This window comes from Narcine bancroftii, chromosome 10 (genome assembly GCF_036971445.1).
Source record: "Narcine bancroftii isolate sNarBan1 chromosome 10, sNarBan1.hap1, whole genome shotgun sequence".
NCBI classification, from domain to species: Eukaryota; Metazoa; Chordata; class Chondrichthyes; order Torpediniformes; family Narcinidae; genus Narcine; species Narcine bancroftii.
The window spans coordinates 39,828,019-39,851,275 of NC_091478.1; the positions used below are offsets into that span (position 1 = coordinate 39,828,019).

The window sequence follows — 23,257 nt, forward strand, 5'->3', positions numbered from 1 at the left end:
GAGAACTTGTGCAGCAAAAATCTGGTGTAAATTAGGAGACTACATGGTCTGTACTGAGTGTTCTATGCAATATAGAGATAAAGCAACAGATCAAAGTACAAAAAGATCTAAAAGTGATATTAATTTACATTCCTGATGTTGGATCATTTCTATTAGAGATAAATTACTGATTTAAAATATTTTTGCTATAATGCCATTCATTCTTTGCATCTTGAAAATTTAAGTCATGTGCCCCAAACTATTTTTTGCCATAACTTTTTGATACATTTTCCCACTCCATTGTTTTCATGAAGATAGCTGTGTTCCACTTGCTTTTCTAATTGATTGCAATTTATTTGGTGCAGTAAAACCCATTATCTGGAGTTCAAGCAACTGGCAGCCTCAAACAACCGGTTTAAAAAAAAATTGCAGAAAATAAATAGATAAAAAATGCAGAACTTTAAAATTGGCGCGCAGCACACAGTAAAATTCACTTATCTGGCATCTTCCCATCGCCATAGGTGCCAAATACCTGGGGTTTTACTGTATATTGTTTTGGACTTCAAAAAAACAATTTCACTAAGAAATCACAGAAAGTGATATGCTGAATATAACTAATGGATATGAAAAAGCTACATTTTTGCGAGTTGTGTGCCATTTGTTAAAATCACAAACAATCCTGGATGATGATGTAATATTAGAATTTAGTTACTCTGGAAGTCATAACACATTGTGAAGGGCGGGGTAGAAAGAATGGGAGAAGGGTTAAGCATGTTTCTACAAGATGCAGCTTGTCCTCGAGTTTGTTGATACAGGAAAAAGAAACATGATCATTATGGCAAGACTTGAAAGAAATTGTGGAAGATTATGCTTTTTCTGAATTTCATGATGGCTATTCAAATTTAGGTTCACCGCCATTATCTGAACACCAGTAACACCTTTGTAAAATGTTTTCCAGGAACACATCCCTCTTGTAAATTGAGAAATTTTTGCATTGTCTGTCTATAAATTACCAAATGTGATCAAAAACTGTACAAACTACACAATTCAGATGAAAAGAGTGATGAGACATACAAATAGCCATAGAATATGAAATAAAAACTCTTGGTTAGAAGTTAATCCTCAAGGAGATTTTGTACCCACAACTCTGGAGACCTGATTAAACTGGGATAAATATTCCAGACTGAATCGGTTAGAAAAAAAACATTTGAACTTGAGGGAAAAAAAAAAGAGCAATATTGGTATTATTGTACTGATAAGAAGAAACGTTCTGGATTTACTATGATTAAGGAACAGCAAGATGTGCCGTAGTACAGGGTGAGATAACTATTGTTTTTTTAATACTTAATTTTAAATATATAAAGGAGGAACAGAGAAAATAAGAAAAGAAAAACCCCTCCTACTCCACCCATACCCTCCTCCCTCCAACTCTACTACACAAAAGAAAAGGAAAAAGACCAGAACAAGAGAACCACAACAGGAGTACAATATCTCCAAATAATATGAATACCCACACTTTGTAAATATGGACTCTATATTTTCCAAAACATATTCTACCTCGTTCTTAAATTATAATTTTTTTCAAATGGTATACAACTCCTAACTTCTACATGCCAAAGATCCAATCCCAAATCAATATCTGTCTTCCAAGTTATTGTAATACATTTTCTAGCTATTGTTAAAGCAATTTTAACAAATATCACTTGATATATATTCAATTTCAATTTAGGTTTGACTCCTCTAATATCTCCCATTAAAAACAGCATTGGATCCTGTGGGAATTTTACTCCCTTTATTCATTCTAATATATTACCTAGTGCAAACCAAAAAAGTTTAACTGTGGAACACTGCCAAGTTGAATGTAAAAATGTACTAACTTCTTGTCCACTTCTAAAACACAAATCTGAATAAATATGATTCATTTAATGTAACTTTTGTGGTGTCAAATATAATTAATGAATAAAATTATACTATATCTCACACTTACTGTACATTTCATTCTTTCTCTACACATCTCAATCCATTTTTCATCTATTTGCTTATTTAAATCTACTTCCCAACTATCTTAATTATAAATCCCTTCCTTCTGACCTTTCTTATGTAGTAATTTATACATATTTGAAATCAATTTCTTTTCATCTCCAGTATATAATACTGATTCTACCTCCGTTTCTACTGATAATAATAAATCTTGACCAAAGTTTTCACAAACCTCATTATTTGATAATAACAAAATCGAGTATTTTCCAGTACTTTAAATTTTTCCTTCATTCTATTAGAAGTATTAAATTTCTTAGCCTCAAAACAATCTTTAATTTTCAAAATACAAAATCTTTAAAAATTGATTTCCCATAGAAAATGGAATATCTATTTTGAAATAAAGGCATTCTTCTTGACATTAAACTTCCTCCTCCAATATCTTTATCAATCTTACTCCAAAGCTCAATTAAATGTTTCAGTATAGGTGTTTCTCTATTCTCTATCAATAATCCTGCTTTCCATTTATAAATAAATTTCCATCGATTTGTTTCCCCAATTTTTATTAATTTGTATATTCACCCATGCTGAAACATTGAGGTAATTATTGTTAATGCCTGTTGGTATGCAAGGGAATTTAAATGTAGGAATTGGATATACATGTACTATATTCATCACTTCATGGATTTGTGTTTTATGGAGACTGAGCAGCATAATGGGCCAACTGGAAAGGGAAACAAGTATTTGAGAGTTTTTTTTTAATAACAAAGCATTTTTGAACTTATGAGAGATTTTGAAAGAAAGACATTGAATGATTTCAATAAAAATTTAACTGTGAGTAAATTACAATTATAATGCACAATAATTGCCATAGCACCTCTCATCAAATCTATTTTGTCCCCACTCTTCCCCCTTGCGAAAAACAATTGGCATGATGCAATGATGAAAAATTATACTGACTTTATACAATTTTTCTTTGGGTTCATTTCAACAATGGATTCCCTTGTCTGAAACTAGGGCAGCTGAGGCACAGTTATTGTTGGTGGTGAGGCCTGAATAATGGCAGAAAATCCAATTTATTTTCATTAAGGTAAGTTAATGAGGTTAGCTCTTTAACATTGTGGAATTTAGGAGTGCAGAGAACAACTTGTTTTTAAATAATGTTTGGAACCCGGGGAGGGGGTGAGAGAGAGTTAGAAATGTAGTGAGGATTCACAGAAAGTGAGTGTCTGCAAGATTCAAAATACAAGTGAGAATAGAATAATTGTAATTTTTTTAAATTATTCTCCTCTCCTTCCCCCCCCCCCCCCGCCCCACCCATGGGTTATTGTTCTTTTTGATAATAATTAATTGGCAGCCCAAAAGAAAATATCCAAACTACTGTGAATTCATAACTGGCTGAATTCGATAATTAAAGTTGCTTTGAGTGATGTAAATTAAAATGACCTCAGTAAACTGGGTCAAGTTGTGTATGCACAAATGGTGACAAAATAGGGTATGTTTGGGGAAGAAAAAGAGTTAAGATGTTGCCCAAGGAATTTAGGAACACATTGGAACCCTCTAATGTTTTAAAAACACTATCTGGAACCCAGAGAATGAGAATAATGTGGAAATATAATCGGGATTCTCAGTAAGTGTCTGCTTGCAGGATCTAGAATAGGAGAATGAGTAGAATACTTTATTTAAATGTTTTCTTTTTAAAGTGTAATTCTATGTATATTAATGAAATTAAAATATATAAATTAATGTTCCTTTGTAATTATAGTTTCAGTCAATATCCTGATTTCAACCCAGAACACAAAGATATGGGGGTTGGAGGTTAATTGATGTATTTGGGGGGGTGGGGGGGGCAAAGCTCTTGAACCGGAAGGGCCTGTTATCATGTTAACATCTAAATTTAAAACCCATGCCTTAGGCTCCCTGAATTTCTTGACAAGTATGTCTTGAATACTGACGTTTAAGTAAGCAAGTGGAATCTTGCCCTGCAGTATCTTCAAGATAAAGTTTATTATCTGTACAGAAGTAAAGTGATAGTTTTTTTTTGCATTTAGTCTACTAAATGTAGGGTGATTAAAACCATACCGAGTGCAGAGTTCGAGACAGAGACCCGTAGCAAAAGTGCAAAAGCAATATAATGTTAACTCGTGTGATTTGTTGAGGAGTCTGATATATCCTGTGCAGAAACAGCAGTATAAATCCAAACTGATCTATTCATGACCATTTAATTATAAACCAAATGTTGGAGTGTGTTGTTTGTATTTAGTGGCTTGTTATTTGATGATTTATTTGAATACTGACAAAAAAATTTCAAGTAATTCGGTAAAATTGAAGTTAATGGCAATCAGGATAACAATTCCTCACCTTGTTGGAGTCGTATCCAGTGCGTAGGAATTTGATTGTGGTTGTTGGTCAATCATCTTAGTTTCTCAGATATCACTGCAGATATTCCTCAGGACAAAGGTCTTACCACCTGATGATCAATCACTCTTTCTCTATGATAAATTTAGAAGTAGAGGTCCACTGATGGTTGCACAGTCTACATAAACTCAGAAGTCAATGTTCATTGTTAATTGCACGGTATTCATTTTTTTTTAACTTAACAATGGAGAAGATCTGCTTGTATGAGATACTAATTAACATTCAAGTTTAGGTTGATAACTTGAGGAGTATTTGAACCATAAAAGTGGCAGACAATGACTAATATGAATTTGAGAGAGCGTAACAACCTATCAGTAGTATTAAATGCCTGTACTATTATTAAATTACCCTCAATCATTATCCTGGAGATGTCCAAAAATTTAACCAAATAAGTTACAAAATTGTGTGGTTATGAGAAAATCTATGACTAGAAATTTTAAAGTGCAGAACTGTCCTCAAAGCCTTCAATTGTGCAATCCACTTTAAACTATTGTTTGACCCACCATTACTGAATTGCGGCTTCAAGTGTGACAATTACAGAAATTCCCAAACCTTAGATTTCTGCCTTATAGACTTGGGATGTTGTGGAACCAGAAACTCTGCCATGTTCCTGGTTATAAACGCTGCCCAATTTGGGACTACACTGCTGGTGCTTCATCATTGTTAGATTGTAGACGTCTGGAAATCCCAGGGCAAGAGCTCGATGGTTGTACTTTCATGGCATTGCAGTGATTTAAGAAAGTGCTTACTATCAACATTTTGAACGGCCTTACAAGCTATACACTTGTATCATGAAGTAAACAAAATGGCTATTTATTATAAATTGTGCTTCATATATTGAATTTAATTATAATATTTAAACTTTTTTGGAGGTTGTGTGTCTTTCAAAATATTGTTAATCCCTTGTAAACTTTTTAGCAAGCATTTATAGTGGCGGGGGGAGATAAAAGGTGGTGCATTGATAATCAAGTGGATTATGTATCCCTAAGCAATACTACTTGCACTGAAATTGGCGCAAATTTATTGTAGAACTAAATGGTAGGAACAAAACTAACTGAACTTGCTGATGGTGTTGTGTGTGGAAGACAGAGGAAATTGAATTTAATGACTTGAAGCTGCACTGCCTAATTTGAACAATACAAAGATAGACAAGAACCTTGCTCAAAATGGAAGGTGACCCAGGTTTCTTAACTGATAGCCGATTCTACGCGATGATTCAGGTCGATAATGTATTTAATAGCATTTGAAATATGGTACATTGTCTTTATGAAGCCACACAGTTGCATATTTATCTTTTTAGCATAATACTTTATTCAGAATTGTAGCAAATGCAGCAGGATTGTGAAGGAAGATGTATGATGTTCATTTCTATTAATGGATGTGAATGTCAGTATTTACTACTCCTTCCTCATTGCTATTGAGAGGATGGTGGTCCTTCTAGTGATGCTGCTTCAGCAGCAGGGGTGTGTGTTGTTCCAGGATTTGGTGACGATGAAAACATGCAATACATTTCCAAATCAAGCTGTTTTGTAGCCTGGAGAGAAACAGCAGATGGTGATAGTGCTAAACCCAAGGTTTTCTGGTAGTACTGTTGTGGGTTTGTCAAAGAAAGAAACATTGATTATTATTGAAAATAGACAAATAGTTCCACTCAATATTTTTTATGTAAATGTAATCGGTTAACAAGCTGGACTAGACCCCCATTTAAAATTCATTATAGAAAAAATTCAAATCAAAGCAGTTGCAAAATGTCGAATGACAAAGGAAATCAGATTTTGGAATAAATTAAATCAACTTTAAGCCATTGAGGTCATTACTGTAATTGCACTTCGCTTCCTTCTTATCACAACTGTCAGAATGAATGAAGAGTGAAGGGATTAGATTCCGAATAATAAACTTGTGAATTGGTCTTTTTCTCACTACAAAAGGAAAACACTCTGAGAGATGATTTTTACCAGAAATGTCTGCAGATGCTTTGATGGTAATTCAAGACACACAAATGCTGTGGATACTCAACAGGTCAGACAGCTTCCATAGAAAACAAAGATATATGACCAATGTTTCAGGCCTAAGCCCTTCATCAGGGTATGAGCAGAAAGCAGGTAGGCGCCTGAATAAAAAGGTGTGGCGAGGAGGGAAGAAAGGACACAGGGAGGAGCACAGACTAACAGGTCATAGTTGGATATGGGTGAGTGGGGAGGAGAAAAAAAAGCTGACGTGATAAGAGGAGGGGATAACTCTTTGAATGGAGAGAAAAGGGGTTGGGGAACTGGTGGAAAGGTGAGAGAAATGGAGAGAGAGATAGGGGAGAGGCCCAACAGAAACTGCAAAAGTCAATGTTAATGCCATCTGGTTGGAGAATGCCCAGACAGAATATTAGGCGTTGTTGCTCAATTGTGCGGGTGGCCTCGATTTGGCAGTTAATGGGACCATAGACAGATGTGTCTGTGGGAATGCCGTGTGGAATTAAAACAGTCGGCCACGAGGAGGTCGCTGTTATTTGTTTTTAAGGATTTTAAAGGGAAGAAACAATTTTTAGTATTAGAAAAGTAGAACCAGATTTCGGGTTCAGAGGGGAAATTTCCTAAATAATTAATATAAACTAAATTGTAGTCAATGGAACAGATTCCTTGGGGTGATGATGGAAGCAAGTTTTATTAATTGAAATATCAGTTGTTTTTTTTAAGAAAATCATATAACAATATATAAACACTGATTTGTGACGTATGCCTGCTTGGGCTCTTGACCTACGATGTGGTTCATAAAACTCTTAATCTTTGTGTCTAGATCCAATGTAGACCCTTAACCATATAACAATTACAGTACAGAAACAGGCCATATTGGCCCTTCTTGTCAATCGCCATGATGAATAGACCAGGAAGTGGATCAGTTAGACTATGTATATTATGTGCTGTGCTCATAAGCTTTGAATTGTGGCTTAATTGGGAATTTTTGCAATGCCTTCTCTTTTGATTTTATGTTGTCTGTGACTTCTCCTGTCAGCCACAAGTTGCCTCATCCTCCCTTTTGAATGATTACTATGGACAACAGAGTTTTCTTCCTGAACACTTTGGGTGCATTTTATGGATTTTGAGCTGCTGATCATGAAAATCACCTTAACATTTTCTATTACATACTTTGTTTTAATATAATCTATTTTTGTGATTTCCTATCATATTTTAAGTCTACTTAAAGCCTACAAAACCGTGAAGTGCAGCATATGATTAAAAATTCATTTTCGGCATTCGCACTTGGACTTCTGCCCCGCTGATCTTGGTGCACTCATTGAAGAACATAGTGAACAGTTTCACCGGGACATTGTGACCATGGATAAACATTTTCAGGGCAACTGGAATTCATCATCGCTGATTGAGTATCGTTGGACACTGACACAAAAGGCATCAGATGCTGGTTACAAATGAAAATTAGTGGCAAAATATTTTTAGGTCAGTTGAACTAATTCCATGTGTCAGGATCATTATGCAACCAAACATGCTGAATTCAATATTTCTCCAACTTTTTGTGTGATACAGCAAGTCTGAAATTATCTTTGGGTTCCGCTTGAAGTTTTATTAAGACATACAGCACGGTAACAGGCGATTTTGGCCCATGGGCCTGTTCTGCTCAATTTACACCCCTGCTATGTTTCAAATGGTGGGAGGAAACTGGAGCCCCTGGGGAAAACCCATACGGGCACACAGAGGATGTATAAACTCCTTTCAGACAGTGTGGGCTTAAAACCCCAGTCCCGATCACTGGCACTGTAAAAGCTTTGTGCTAACAGCCCTGGTAACCATGCCACCCAATCAAAACCCCCAATTTATTTTCAGGAAGCAAACCTTTTGGAAAAAAATTGTCTGATATTCTTTGGGATGAAACAATTGTTGCCCTCTGAATTACTCCTGCCATTGCACCATCTTCCCTGCTTCAGTCCCCTTCCATTCAACTTTGGTGAGCTCCTCTCTCGTGCCTCTGTAATTACATTTACTCAACATTTACTCCAGTGCTTCTCCCTCTCAAACAGCAGTGAATTTTATCGTATTGCAATCATTGCCTCCTTAGGCTTTACCTTAATTTCCTTTTCGTTGCACAGCACCAAATGCAATGATCTAATTATCCATGGTTATTAAGTAGTGTAAAAAGAAAAACAGTCAGTGAAATGAAAAGCCCATTTGCTTGAAATAAAATCAGATTTTTGGAGATAGTAGGTCAGGCAAAATCTCAGGAGAGGAAAATAATTTCTCAGTGTTAGAAAGAGGCAACGTTAATTAAACATTTGTTTCATTTACATAAGTGAGATTTACCTGCCATGGATTGTGTGAATGATTTTTTTTTTCAAAAGTAAAAATTAGAGGAAGGAATATTGATTCTTCGAGAGTTGATGCATTTTATTTGAAAATGGGGACCAGTTAGGGATATCTGAGCCATTCATCTTCATGAAGATTGGCTTGATTTTGTAGTGATTAGATTTCTAGTGATTTGTTTCTGCTGGAGGCTGCATTGTTGATTGTACGTGACTGTACTTTGAGAATGTCATTTGTTGACCTATGATAAAGCGAGGGATGTATCACTTCATTGGATTCTAGTACTGGTAGGCTTTGGTTCCACTAACCACCCTCCATCAGCTGTTTCCACCTTTATCCTCTCCTAACGCCTTTACTACATCCACTCCTTGTCCATTTTTATCCCACTTTCTCATTTTGCTTGGTACTGATCCATCATTTGCTTCTGTCTACTGACTTCTTCCCTCCCCCTTCCTATCTCTCTGCCTTCCATCATCCCTCTCAGGTTCATTAATCTCCCACTAGCCTTGTCTCTCCCCTCGTACCCTTTCTTTCTCCTCGTTGTCTGTCATTCACCCTCTCTGCTCAGTCCAGACATAGGGTCTTGACCCAAAAATGTCACTAATTCTGACCCCATCCCCTCATGATCTACTGATTCCTTCCAGTTGTGAGGTTTTTTTGCTCCAGCTTCCACCATTTTATACCTCTACATGGCTAGTTACCAGTATTCCTACCTATCTTCAGGAGCTTTGAGACCATTGCCAAGTCTGGCACCTCAGTACTTGACTGAACTGATTCTGCATTGTCAAAAGGATCTGTCTCTTGGTTGAGATTTGAAGCTGATACTTTCTATCTTTCCGTCCAGGTGAGCATTAACAAATTCTAGTTGCACTGGTCCTGTAAGACCAACAGGTAGCTTCCCAAATTTTCTCATCTATCCACAAGGTCCGTACTTAGTTTGAGCGGGTGCTTTTGCAAAAGCTGTTCTGATCCTTATCATTGAAGCTTTAATCAATTGAGGATTTTCTGGATGTAAATCTCATCAAATGGTGGATCCAGAAAGTACTGAATATCTTTGGTAGATAGCTGAGTACCCAATCCCAATTTAGCTAGCTACTGAAGCATTCAAGTGCATTAACAATCTACTATTATAGTTTGCGAAATTTAATTCAAAAATATTTCCCCACATATTTACTATGAACGAGTTGTGCCATATCTACTGTATGAATGTTCTGGGGTCAGAAACCTCAGCAGAATACTTGGGGATGCAGCCAATTTGCACCATGGCATGACTTAATGATGAATTTAGTAGGAGGGAACAGTCAGCAAAATCAAATTATTAAATTCAAATTATTGACATTTTGTTTGACCTTTTCTAAGGTGCCAACTGACATGATGGACCATAAACACCATCTCGTTTAATACAACAATCGTAATTCTTTAATACTCTAAGTTTATAATTTCAGTAGGTTTGCATTCAGCTTGCTTCTCTTAAGTCTTTTATTAGTACCCTCAAAAATGCAGGATTATACAATGAAAACTTAATATATTTGCATTTAGTTTATTATTCTAACATCAGCAATTTTAGTAACATCTTAAGACTCATGGCTTGGACTTCAACACTATCTGTTGATATGAACTAGCCAGGCTCACTTTGATGGGTTCTATTCTGCTCTTATTTTTTTTAAAATAATTTTTTATTTTTCATACTGTGAACCGTATCAACCAAAATATATACAAACGTTTCTCATTAAATATACATAGCGGTATTTTCTCCCTTTTTTTTAACCCCTACCTTCCCCCCCCCTAACCAATAAATATTCAACATCTACAATACAATAAAACTATTAAACAATGTCATCACACAAAGACAAATAAACAAGAAAAATGTGTCATCTACTTTTACACACATGATCAAGTTGTTTTGTCTTCTTATCATTTTAGGGGGTGGAGGTCCGAGGCAAGCCCTCTCTGTTATGTTCCATGTATGGTTCCCAAATTTGTTCAAATAATGTGACTTTTAAAAAAAAATATGTTATTTTTTCCAGTGGAATACATTTATTCATTTCCATGTGCCATTGCTGTATTCTCAGGCTCTCTTCCATTTTCCAAGTTGACATTATACATTTTTTTGCTACAGCTAAGGCTATCATAATAAATCTTTTTTGCGCTTTATCCAATTTGAGGCCTAATTCCTTTCTTCTTATCTATTACTTAGAAGAAAGATCTCTGGACTTTTTGGTATGTTATTTTTTGTGGTTTTATTTATTATCTGATTTAGATCTTCCCAAAACTTTTTCACTTTCTCACATGCCCAAATTGCATGTACTGTTGTTCCCATTTCCTTCTTACAGTGAAAACATCTATCTGATAATGTTGGATCCCATTTTTTTTTAACTTTTGGGGTGTGATATATAGCCTGTGTAACCAATTATATTGTATCATGTGTAACCTTGTGTTTATTATATTCTTCATAGTTCCAGAACAGAACTTTTCCCATGTTTCATTTTTTATCTTTATGTTTAAATCCCTTTCCCACTTTTGTTTGGGTTTATAGCTTATTTCATCACTTTCCTTATCTTGTAGCTTAATGTACATGTTCGTTATACATCTTTTAATTATCATTGTGTCTGTAATCACAAATTCAAAGCTGGTTCCTTCTGGTTATCTCAGTCTGTTTCCCAATTTATCCTTTTTAAATAAGCTTTCAGTTGATGATATGCAAACATTGTACCATGAGTTATTCCATATTTGTATTTCAACTGTTCAAATGTTAATAAATTCACATCATTTCCACTTCCTCGCCACCACCATTCCCCATTTTCATCTTTCAGATTTCCCTTTTTAAACTCAATGAATGACAACACATTTAAAACATAAAATACTTAAACAACTCCCACATCCAATATTCCCTTAACCCCAAATATACCCCCCCCCCTCTCTGAGTTGGCCCCTTTCCCTTGCCAGACAATCGCAACTCCCCTTTCCATTTGGATTGCGAACCCACTCGCAAGCGTCAACTGATTTTGCAGTGACAGTTATTCTCTCCCCCCAACCCCATCAGAAAACACTTTTTTTTTTAACACATATAACAAAGTTCTCCCTTTTTTTCCCCCTTACTCCCTTTCTTCCCTTCTCTTTCCCTTCTTTAGTTCTTTACATATACATTATTTTTACATCTTTATATATATTTTATCGCTGTTCTTCATTCTGTCCTGCAGGCATTCTGCAAATTCTCGTGCTTCCTCCGGATCCGAGAACAGTCTGTTTTGCTCCCCAGGGATAAATATTTTAAGCACAGCTGGATGTCTTAACATAAATTTATAACCTTTTTTCCATAGGATCGATTTTGCTGTATTAAACTCCTTCCTCTTTAAGAGTTCAAAACTTATATCTGGGTAAAAAAAATTTTTGTGACCCTTATATTCCAATGGTTTATTGTCTTCTCTAATTTTATTCCTTGCCCGCTCCAGTATATTTTCTCTTGTCATATGTCTCAAAAATTTTACTAAAATGGATCATGTTTTTTGATGTATCTGTGGTATCAGGGCTAGTGTTCTGTGTGCCCTTTCTATTTCTATTCCTTCCTGTATTTCTGTCATTCCCAGGACCTTTGGGATCCATCCTTTATAAATTCCTTCATGTCTGTGCCGCCTTCATCTTCCTTTTGGCCCACTATTTTTATGTTGTTTTGCCTACTATAATTTTCCAACATATCAATTTTCTGAGCTAACAACTCTTGTGACTCTTTAACTTTTTATCACTTTCTTCTAATTTTCCTCTTAAGTCATTCACTTCCATTTCTACAGCCATTTCTCATTCTTTCACATTTTCTATTCTTTTCCCTATTTCTGTCATGACCAGCTCTAATCTTTGCACTTTATCTCCTGTCCTTTTCATTTTTCTTTTAATTGCACTAAATTCTAACGACAACCATTCCTTTAATGTTCTCATTTGTTCTTGAAAAAAAGCTTTATCTATATTCTGTCCATCTGTTTTACCTTCTATTTCTCTGTGAAGATCTTGGTCTTCTTCCTCTTCTTCTGTGTCTGTACCTGTGTCTCTGTCTTCTTCTTCCCTTCTTTGTGTCTGTATCTCTTCTGACTTTCCTGATGAGTTGCTTGTCTCACTTTGTTGGGCCTCTCCTTGCTTGGCCTCTTGCTGTTGGTCCTCTTCTTCTGAGCTGCCCATCTGTTGGGTCTCCTGCTGCTGCTCTTCTTTCCTTTCACTCCCTCTCCTGCCGCTTTCCTCTTCCAACTGAGAGCCCTGGTGTCGGATATCCCTCAGCTGGTCGCGCTGTGGTTGCCCACTCCTCGGCTGAGCCCCCCTCCCATTGGTGTTTTCCTTTTCCTTAGTTTGCGCACTGCACACTTTTGTTTGGCTCAGAGAGCCATTTTTGCAGTACAGCGGTCGGGGGGGTCGCGACTCCACGGGGCCGTCACCAACCTTGGAGATCAGGCGCTCTTCTCCACCATGGCTTCCTGTTTCTTCATGCAGGTAAGGCCTTCTCCTTTCTTTTCCAGTGTCTTTTCTTTTTTTCCAGTTGTTTTTACTTTTTCCTTTTTAGGTGCCATTTTCTTTCTTTTCTCTACTTTATCTTTTATTTCTTATATTTTGTATTCATTGAACTTTGTATTTTCTTCACTTTATTTCCTCTTTTCTGGAGAGGGCTGGTATTCCCCTTCCAGCCACTACTCCATCACGTGATTCCTCTTGTGCTCTTACTCTTGAACTCTGGATGCCTTGTTCTGTGTGCTAGTCCAGGGTTCAAACAAAGCATAAAATTGATTTTAGCTGACGAAAGACCACACCACACCAGGTTGCTGCTTCTTCCTGCTACAGAAAACAAACTGCTGGAGAAACTCCATGTTCAGACAGTATCTGTGATGGGTAATGGGCAATCAAAGTTTCAGGTCAAGACCCTTCCTCTGAAGTTCTTCCAGCAGATTTTTTATTTGCTGCAGATTCCAGCATCTGTAAGACCATAAGGTGTACATAAGAAGCCATAAGGAACGTTGGCTTTCATCATTTGAGGCATTAAATATATTCAGCATGTCGAGTCTACTCTGTCATTTCATCATGAGCTGATCCATTTTCCCACTCAGCCCCACTCATCTGCCTTCTCCCCATAACCTGTGATACCCTGACTATTCAGATACCTTTCACTTTATGCCTTAAATACACCCAAATGACATGGTTTCTTCCTACTGCTTTCCTGCATAAAAGACTTAGAGGGCACTATTTTTGATGTGTGCCCAGGACAGCTTTTTGACTGTGTATGTAGATAGACAAATGAGGAAAAGAGTGTCACTGAACTCTATCTTGGTAAATGTACCTGGTCAGTGGAAAGAGTGTCAGTGGGTGAGAATTTTGGATATGGTGACCTTAAAATCTGTATATTTCAAAGTGATTATGGAACAACATAGGGATAGACCAGAAATAAAGTTCTTAAATTGTGAGAAGACTAATTCATTAAAATAACACAGGACCTGGGAAAGGTAGATGGGGAGCATTTACTTGCAGATAAGTCTACATTGGCTTTCAAATGAAAAAGTACAGAAGTTTAGGGACTGCATATATAAAGGTGAAAGTGAAGACAAGTGCAGGAAAGATTGGATGTCAAGAGAGTTTGAGGGTTGAATATAGAGGGGAAAAAAGAACCGTATGGCAGGAATAGGGAACTAAAAATGGGGGATTTCTGTCATGTGTGCAATAAGTGCAGGGAGACCCTTAAGTAGGAAATTAAGAAGATAAAGCAGAATTACAAACTTTTCCTGGGAAACAGGGACCTTGGTTTGTGAGTCTAAAATCCTTGAAGATGGCAGTACAGGTAGAAAATGTGGGTAAGAAGCCATAAGGAATGTTGGCTTTCATCATTTGAGGCTTTAAATACAAGAACCGATTATGCTCCAACTTCATAAAGCTTCAGACAGACCTCCACTAGAGTACTAATCTAGTCACTATACCATGGGAAAGATCTGAGGGAGGGTCCACCATGATATTGCCTGGGATGGAGAGTCTTAGTTATGAGGAGAAAGTGGAGAAGATAAGTATGTTTCTGGAGCAGAGGATATTAAAAGGGAACTTGATCGATGCATATAAAATTAATGAGGAAATTAAGGTGTAAGCAGAAATATTTCCTCCTTATAAAACTAGAGGACGTAGTTTTAGTTAAGGGCTAAGAGGTTGTGAGGGGTTCTGACAGGGACCTTCTTTTACCCAGAGAGTAGTGATACATGGAAAGCACTGGCAGAGAGAGTGATGGAAGTTGAGTCACAGGCTGCATTTAAGAAACGTCTAGACAAGCACTTGAATCACTGTAGCGTTGAACACCGTAGGCCAAGAGCTGGAGGGTGAGATGATATGGACGTGGTTAGCCAAATGGCCTATTTCCATGTTGTATGACTCAATCTATATTTGGGAGTCCCATCCTTTTTTAATGCTTATGTGGGAAAGTGCCAGTATTGCTTTGGTAAATCCAGCCACTAATTGGCATCACATTTTCTGTTAACGGCATCTTTGGCTTAATTGCTTGTGAAATGTTATGAGACTTTCTGAATAAACTACAATTAAAATGATACCTGGCTGTGATGCTCTTTTGAGGTATCTCATTGATATTGAAAGAGATTATGCTTCTGGTATGAACTTTGGAATATTTAGTTATTGCAAGGAACTGTCACATCTCTGGTATTGCATTAAGTGATAACTAAAAGAACACCATTTCATTGTTGGGTAGTTGTATTCACCAAGCTGTTAATGGTAGGTTCGTTTATTCATTCTGTGCATCTGCTGATGTGTCTTACAAAATCTAACAAAATTGTTCAATTTTCAGGCTCTGAAAAATTCCCCTGTGCATTAGAACAGGGGTAGTTTACTGTCCTAGATGAATAAGTACTATTCTCAATTCTTTTAGTGTCAGTTTTCATTTAACATACAAAGGCTTGCATTTGAACAATTTAATAACTACTCTGTAAAGATTTCCCCGAGTTAAATGCTTGAAATTGTAATTCATAATCACAAAAAGATGTATTGAGGAATAGCAAAAAATGTGTAAAATGGAAGTCTATAATATAATTGGTATAAAAGTACTCAGAACCTAATAAAGGCAGCATTATACTTCGTGTTTATGCATAATATTCTAGCAGATCTCATCCTATTACTTAGAATGTTTTTTAAGAATACAGTGAATCATTTTGAATCATTTCTTGACATGAATGTTCAGATACAATGATATTTTGCATTTTATCCAGGCAAGTATTATTGCATATAGTGCAATAATTAAAACAAAAGCATATGATGAGGATCCACCAGGAGCAGCTATTAAAGAATCACCAGAGTATTCTGGTACCATTTTGTTTCAGTATGGAATGGTGCCAGTAAAAAACAGGGAGTTAGGGAAGGGCAACAGTAGAGAAAAGAATGAGGAGAAAGGATCAGAAAGTAAGGATTTAGGGACACAGTGTTTGGTGCATTTCACAAGGTTTTGATACCTAATGTTTCTGGAGGGAGGAAAGGTGACTGTCTGTCAAGGAGACTTGAGGAGAAACCTGGTCATGACTATCACTTTGGACTGCCATCTAAGGATGGTCCCAATTGTGCTTTCTTGATCTATCTCCTGTATTCCACTGGTTTTGAACTGGTGACTCAAGTTACTGAAATAGATGGTGCTGCCTTCTCTGGTAGGCTCTCTGTCCTGTTGATGGGACAAGATATATCCAGTATTTTGATGGAGGAGGTTGGTGCATGCTATGGTATGAGGAACTGAGACCACATGTGATGTGAATGGGTGCAGTTGTGTGCATTTCTAGGGCCTGTATGCAGTGTGTAGTGGTTTGGCTGTGGGTAACAGTGCTGCAATTGCTTCCGGTATGTTTTGGAACTGATTGGTATGACTGTATCAGCATTTGATGTTCCTGAATCTGATGCACATGATTTTATCTGTGTCTACTGAGAGGAATGTGGTGGTCAAAGATGATTATAGTGAATAAGGACAACAGTTTGGTTGGAGATAGGAGGAACCAACTGCAACTGACTGAAGAATTGATGAAAAGGGAGAAGAATGATTATGTGAATAAATGAGCAAATATGATATTAGAAATGTGTTGGAAGTCTTGAGGCATACAAGGATGGATCAATCCCTGGAGCCTTAGCAAGTGTATCCTAGGGTGTTCTGGAAAGCAATGGTAAAGGTTGCAGGAGTCCCAGCAGAGATTTTTTTGCATCTTCCTTAGCCACGGATGAGGTATCAAACCTGGAAAGTGACCAATCGTCCTTTATTTAAGAAGGGCTGTAGGAACAAGCCAGCCCAATGAGCATGGTGAGCCTAACATCAGTGGTCGGTGAGTTCCTGAGTTACAGGAATGCCTGTGTTTGGTGAGGGATAATCAGCATGACTTTTGAGTGTGGGAAATCATCTCATAAATTTAGCTGAGCTTTTTGAAGAGATGATGAAGAGGATTTGATGAGGATCAGGGCCCTTGACTTTGTAATGGCTTTCACAAGAATCTCAATGGATGGCTGGTTTGGAAGGTTGAATCACGTGAATGGATGAGAAACGTTTAGAAACTACATACTACATGAACCAATGTTTAGTGCTAGGGCATGTCTCTCTTGATGCGTGTTTTGCACAAATAACTTGAATTATTTCTGTGCCTAAGAATGTAAACGTTTTTCTCTTTATTTCCTCTCTTGGCTCTTCTGACTTATCTAAAATCGAGAAAGATACAGCATATAAGATGGGCATTTGGCCCTTTGTTCTTAGAAACATAGAAAGACACAGCACCTAAACAGGTCTTTCAGTCCACTAAGTCTGAACTGACCAGCACCAACATATTTACACTAATCCTATATTTATCTTAATTTTATTCATCCCATATTCCCTTCAGCTCCCATTCAAATTCTAATACTACTGACAGACAAAGGTTAATTAGCCACTGTAAATTACCCCATCAACTTGCATGTGTTAAAGATATACGATTCTTGTGTCTTATTTCTTCAATTTGAATATTTGTTCCTCCAATCTCTATCCAGTCTGGCAGTATTATTCTGCCTTCAAAGTGTTCTGCCCTCGTTGAGAATTGATTTTTCCCTTGATAAGTCCACAACCACCACAGTATCCCACTTGATAGTCTTTGAAAAGTTCATCAAGGTACCCGTTGTCTCTTTGCATTTGTCAGCCTCAACTGAACCGTTTTTGCTTGTTTACCTATTTTACGATAGGTACAGTTTCTATTTTGCACTGTGCTGGGTAGGTCACGTCTCCAGAATGGAGGACCATCGCCTTCCCAAGATCGTGTCATATGGCGAGCTCTCCACTGGTCATCGTGTCAGAGGTGCACCAAAGAAGAGGTACAAGGACTGCCTAAAGAAATCTCTTGGTGCCTGCCACATTGACCACCGCCAGTGGGCTGATATCACCTCAAACTGTGCATCTTGGCGCCTCACAGTTCGGAGGGCAGCAACCTCCTTTGAAGAAGACTGCAGAGCCCACCTCACTGACAAAGGAGGAAAAACCCAACACCCAACCCCAACCAACAAATTTTCCCCTGCAACCGCTGCAACCGTGTCTGCCTGTCCCGCATCGGACTTGTCAGCCACAAACGAGCCTGCAGCTGACGTGGACATTTACCCCCTCCATAAATCTTCGTCCGCGAAGCCAAGCCAAAGAAAAAACAGTTTATATTTTGCACTATCAATTAAGGATAATTCTACCGTGCCTGCAGAAAAAGGAATCTCAGGATTGTTTGTGATGTAGAGTATGTACTCCGTCAATAAATCTGAATATCCTCATTGCCTCCTGGAATAGCTGCACAATTGTACTTTGCATACAGAAGTTTTAAAAAATTTACATTCTTATTTTTAAGATAGGTTTTCCTGAACTGAACTTCATAATCATCTTTTAAACTGAATGAAAAAGGAATAGGAAGAGATTAAGAGACACTCGATAAATCTCCATATAGGTATTTCTGTATTTTTAAACATTTTAATTCAGCCTCAGCACCCACCATTTGCAAGATTTTTTTTTTAATTTTTAAATTTGAAATTTTTAAATTTTTTTTTAAACAGTGGATACACAAGTGAAGTGTTGCTTCACTTGAAAGGACTGTGGTGAGGGATCCAATTAGCAAGCTCACCTTGGATACAATTTGCCTTAACCTTCTGGACCAACTTACCATCTTATCAAATGCTTTATAGGGATTGCTGCCACAAGGGAGACCCATTCAAACATATATACTGTTTAAAAAAAAAATTATTTGTTTCAGGATTTGAAGATCAACTTAAAACTTGCAAATGTTTTGAGCTGCTAATTTGGAGAAAGAATTTCCCAGCAGGTTCATATTTAGGGATAGTCCTGGTTTTTTTTCAGTTAGAAACCTCCATAGATTTGGTTTACCATGCATCGTTTTGACACATGCTAGTAGTAATAAAATCTGATAAATTTTAAGGAAAAATACTTGGGAACAATAGTAGGATGAGAAGAGGTCAACATGGCATCTTGAAAGAGAAATACTTTTTGACAAATCTTTGAAATTTTTTCAGGTTTAACCAGCAGAAAGGCTCAACTAGTTGGCATGATGTACACAGGCTTTCAGAAGGCCTTTAATAATGTGCTATGCAAGAGACTATTCAGCAAAATTGGAATGTACAGTAATTGAAACCAGCATATAAAACTGGATTGAGGATTTGGTAAATGGACAGAAAATGGAGTAGAACTTGATGGGTAATTTTTGAGGTTGGGAAGTTGTGAGTGGTTTGGTACTGTGGAAAATGCTGCTAGGATCTCAGTTGTTTGTAATATATTCTGGTCTGGAAATCCTGGAAAGCTGGAAGAGGAGGATGTAAAGAAATTTCAGGGAGACAGACAGATTAAATGAACAGATAAGTACATGACAGATTGAATATAATGTGAAAATGCATGATGTCAATCACTTTGATAGGAAAAATCGAGGCAGACAACTCCTGTAAATAGCTTGAAAGGTATTGATATTCAGAGTGACTAGGTATCCTTGTAAACAAATCATAGAAAGTTAGTATGGTGATACATACAAGCGATTAGGAAGGCAGGTGGTATGTTTGCCTTTCATGCAAGAAGAGTGTGAGTATCTTTCATAATTGTGGAACAACCTGCTGAGGCAGCAGCTGGAATATTGTAAACAGATCTTAGTATCCTTTCCTAAGAAGGTAACTGTTTGCAATTGAAGGAATAAAGTAAATATTTTTCAAATGAATTCTTGGGGTAATGGGATTGTTATATGAGGGCTGATTTAACAGACTGGTTTAAATGGAATTAAATTCTCAAGTTTAAAAGAATAAGTGAGCTCATTGAAATGTGTAAAGTTCTTGTTGAACTTGATAAGGTACACGTAGTCAAATGTATTTAGCTTGATGGGAATGTCGAGAACCAGCGGGCACTGACTTAAGAAATTGACTGAGATGATATGAAATTTATTCACCAGGGGTTAATGATTCTTTGTAATTTAAGAAAGTGGCTGATTGATAGGCTTTTAGATATTAATACAGGAAATTGGTACCAACATAAATGCTCAGTCATAATCTTAATAAATCGTGGCACAGGCATGAGGGTACAATTAATTTGCCTACCTTCTGTTTCTTGTACTCTTCGGTATTTCTCGAAATAAATCATTTGTTTTCAATGAATAATAACCAAGCCCTTCTTCAATTTTCTTTGAAGTAATGTTATTTCTGATGTAGCACTGGTATGGTATGGTTGAAGCTATTTCATCCAGTCTTCGTAGGACTTTACATGATGCAAAATATCAAAATAGATCTCAAAAGTAGTAAAGGCATAAATTCACCACAGTGATACATTTTGTTTTCAATGTACTGTATTTAATTATTTAATATTAGATATGAGAATAGAATTATAATTTGACAGATTTCAATCAGCAGATAGTTATAGATTTAACATTAACTATGCAACTATTGGGTTGAAATGACAAATTTAATTGGGTTAATAATTTATTGTTCATGTGTATTCTATGTTTGTCTACCCACCATAGTTGAATTATTTTTTTCTGCAAAGGATTGTCAAGTCCCTCTGTATTGAACGTTTATGGAAGCAAAAGGGTGTCCCATTTAAATTCTGATTTCAATCATCCATAGATAGTAGTACCAATATTTTGCTCAAAGTCTTCCAGCAACTACTGGCATAGTTCTTACTTGGAGAGTGGAAACCAGAGCAGCAGGGCAAAGAGTAGAAGAATTAAGGAGATGGCAGACGTTAATGCAAATAGGACTGAAGGAGGGGCAGGTTAATGGACACAGCAAGACGGATGGGCTGATGTGTGCTTATTTTACAGTAAGTAGTATTATGGGTGAGACAGACGAACAAGAGTCTGGATCAGTACTTGGTGTTGTGACCATTACAGAGACTCGTTTGCAAAAGTTCTAGGACTGATAGCTCAATGCTCCTGCCTTCCATTGTTTTAGAAGAGATAGAGAGGGAAGTAAAAAGAGGTGGACGGTTGCATTTCTAATCAAGGGCAGTGCCAGAGCTGCACTCTTCCAGAGTATATAATAAAGGGCTCATTCACTGAGGCCGTAAGGGGAGAGATTAAAAAATAAAGAAGGCATGCTCACTCTGATAGGGTTATACCTTAGGCCACCCAATGGCCACTGAGAGATAGAGGAACATGTGTGGACAGATTACAGTCACTTTTAATTTAGTCACTTTAGACGTTTAGTTGGGGCAGAATTTAGATGCATCTAGGGCAGTTTCTTGAATCGGCATGAAGATGGTCATGTGACAGAGTATTTGGAAGTGGCTTGGGAGGAATTGCTAGAGCAGCTTGCACACACATTTTAAAACACAGAATTTTTGCAGGACTTTTGCAGAATGCTTTTTGCAAATGAGCCACAAAGTATCAAGGTACAGCTTGCCTGGGAGAGCATGTGATTTTTGCAGGCTGGGGGCAGAACAGTTTTGCTTTCAGAGAGGGAGGGAGTGAAACTGAGAGGAGAGACACAGAAATCAGTTCCAGAAGGACAAAGCTGGCAAACTCTTGGAAGGCTGTCTGGTCAAAGAATAAGACTAGCTTATTTCGGTCACCCGAAAGAAAGAGGACCATCTGGAGAACCCTGAAGGGGGAAAGTTTTGTCAGCAAAGGAATCAGGTGCAGATGTCCTGGAACAAAAAGAATCTCTCTGAAAACCAGCAAGAACCCTCCTGAATGGTAACCATTTGCCTGTTAAGCACCAAAGACTGGTGAACTTTGTTAATGTTAACTTCTGTGCACAGTACAAGAATTGCCTGCAACCAATGAGATTGGACTGTGATCCAAAGAACTTTTCTAATCTTAAATATACATTACACACACCTGTGCTTAGTATTAGAGGGGGGAATAAGTGGGTTGAGTAGGTTAAGTAATGTTAAAGTTTAATTCTGTTTTCTTGATCAATTTTAATTGAAAACGACTTTGGTTTAAGTAACCCTGTGTGGTGGTGCATATCTAATGCTGCTGGTTTTTGGGGTCCTCTGGACTCCGTAACAGTCAAACCACAGAAGAGGCCATACTAGACTTTGCATGGGAGCGTCTTGGACAGGTGATCAGAATCTCATTGCAAGAGTGCTTTGGGAATAGTGATCACAATTCCTTAAGTTTCAATATATGGTAGTTACAAGAAAAAGCCAGGACCTTATGGGGAAAATATTAATTTAGTAGAGGTCAAATTATGATACTTTTAGACAGGAGACTCATTGAGGAAGAAGCTGAATATTGCTATAAAAATGAGGGACTGTGTAGCGGTCATCGAGAGAATGGTCATCAGAGTTGTGAGGCTTTGATGAGAACAGGTAAGAAGCGAAGGATAGTAGGAGTTGAAGTAAGAAAGGGCCACTCTGTTCAAGGAACATAAAGGATTCAGCAGGTAGGCCCAGGTAAGGGCAGGTTTTATCTATCACATATTTTGTTCCTCTAGTTATAAACAGCGGGAATGGCAACCAAGGCAAAGGAATGCTCGTCTTGCAGAATGTGGGTTGTCAGGGAAGCCGGCAGGATTCTTGACGGCTTCATCTGCGAGAAGTGCATCCAGCTGCAACTCTGTTAAACCAAGATAACTTGGGAGGCGGGGGGACAGAAGTGACAGGGACACTATCACACCTGAGAGACAGGAAGAGGGTAGATGGGTGACAGTAAGGAGGGCGAAAGAGAACAGGCAGGCAATACAGGGCACCCTTCTGGCCGTTCCCCTCAATAACAAGTATACCATTTGGAAAACTGTTTGGGGGGGGGGAGGGGGAGGACCTATCAGGCCCAGGCCATGGCTATCAGGTCTTTCGCATGGAGTCTGGTCCTGTGGCTAAGAAGTGAAGGGAGGAGGAGGCAAGTTGTAGTGAAAGGGGATTCCCTAGTTAGGGGGACAGATAAGAGGTTCCATGGAAGAGATAGAGTATCCTGGATGTCTGATATCTCATACCATAGAAAAAACATAGAAACATAGAAGATAGGAGCAGGAGTAGGTCATTCGACCCTTCGAGCCTGCTCCGCCATTCAACGAGATCATGGCTGATCTTAAAGTTCAGTACCCCGTCCCCACCTTCTCTCCGTAACCTTTAATATCCTTATACTGAAGAAATATAT

The 23,257-nt window shown here is 37.6% G+C and overlaps 1 protein-coding gene across 11 annotated transcripts in view; it reads left to right on the forward strand.

Annotated features, from left to right (window-relative positions):
• Positions 1-23,257, forward strand: part of phyhiplb (phytanoyl-CoA 2-hydroxylase interacting protein-like b) — a 58,523-nt gene that overhangs the window by 18,113 nt on the left and 17,153 nt on the right. Inside the window, exon 1 of one of the 11 annotated variants that reach the window (XM_069900705.1) lies at positions 21,616-21,850. The exons of the other annotated variants lie outside the window; for them this stretch is intronic. The gene's annotated coding sequence lies outside the window, so the exon portion shown is untranslated. Of the gene's footprint in view, positions 1-21,615; positions 21,851-23,257 lie in introns of those variants that run through there. 11 annotated transcript variants of the gene reach the window in all.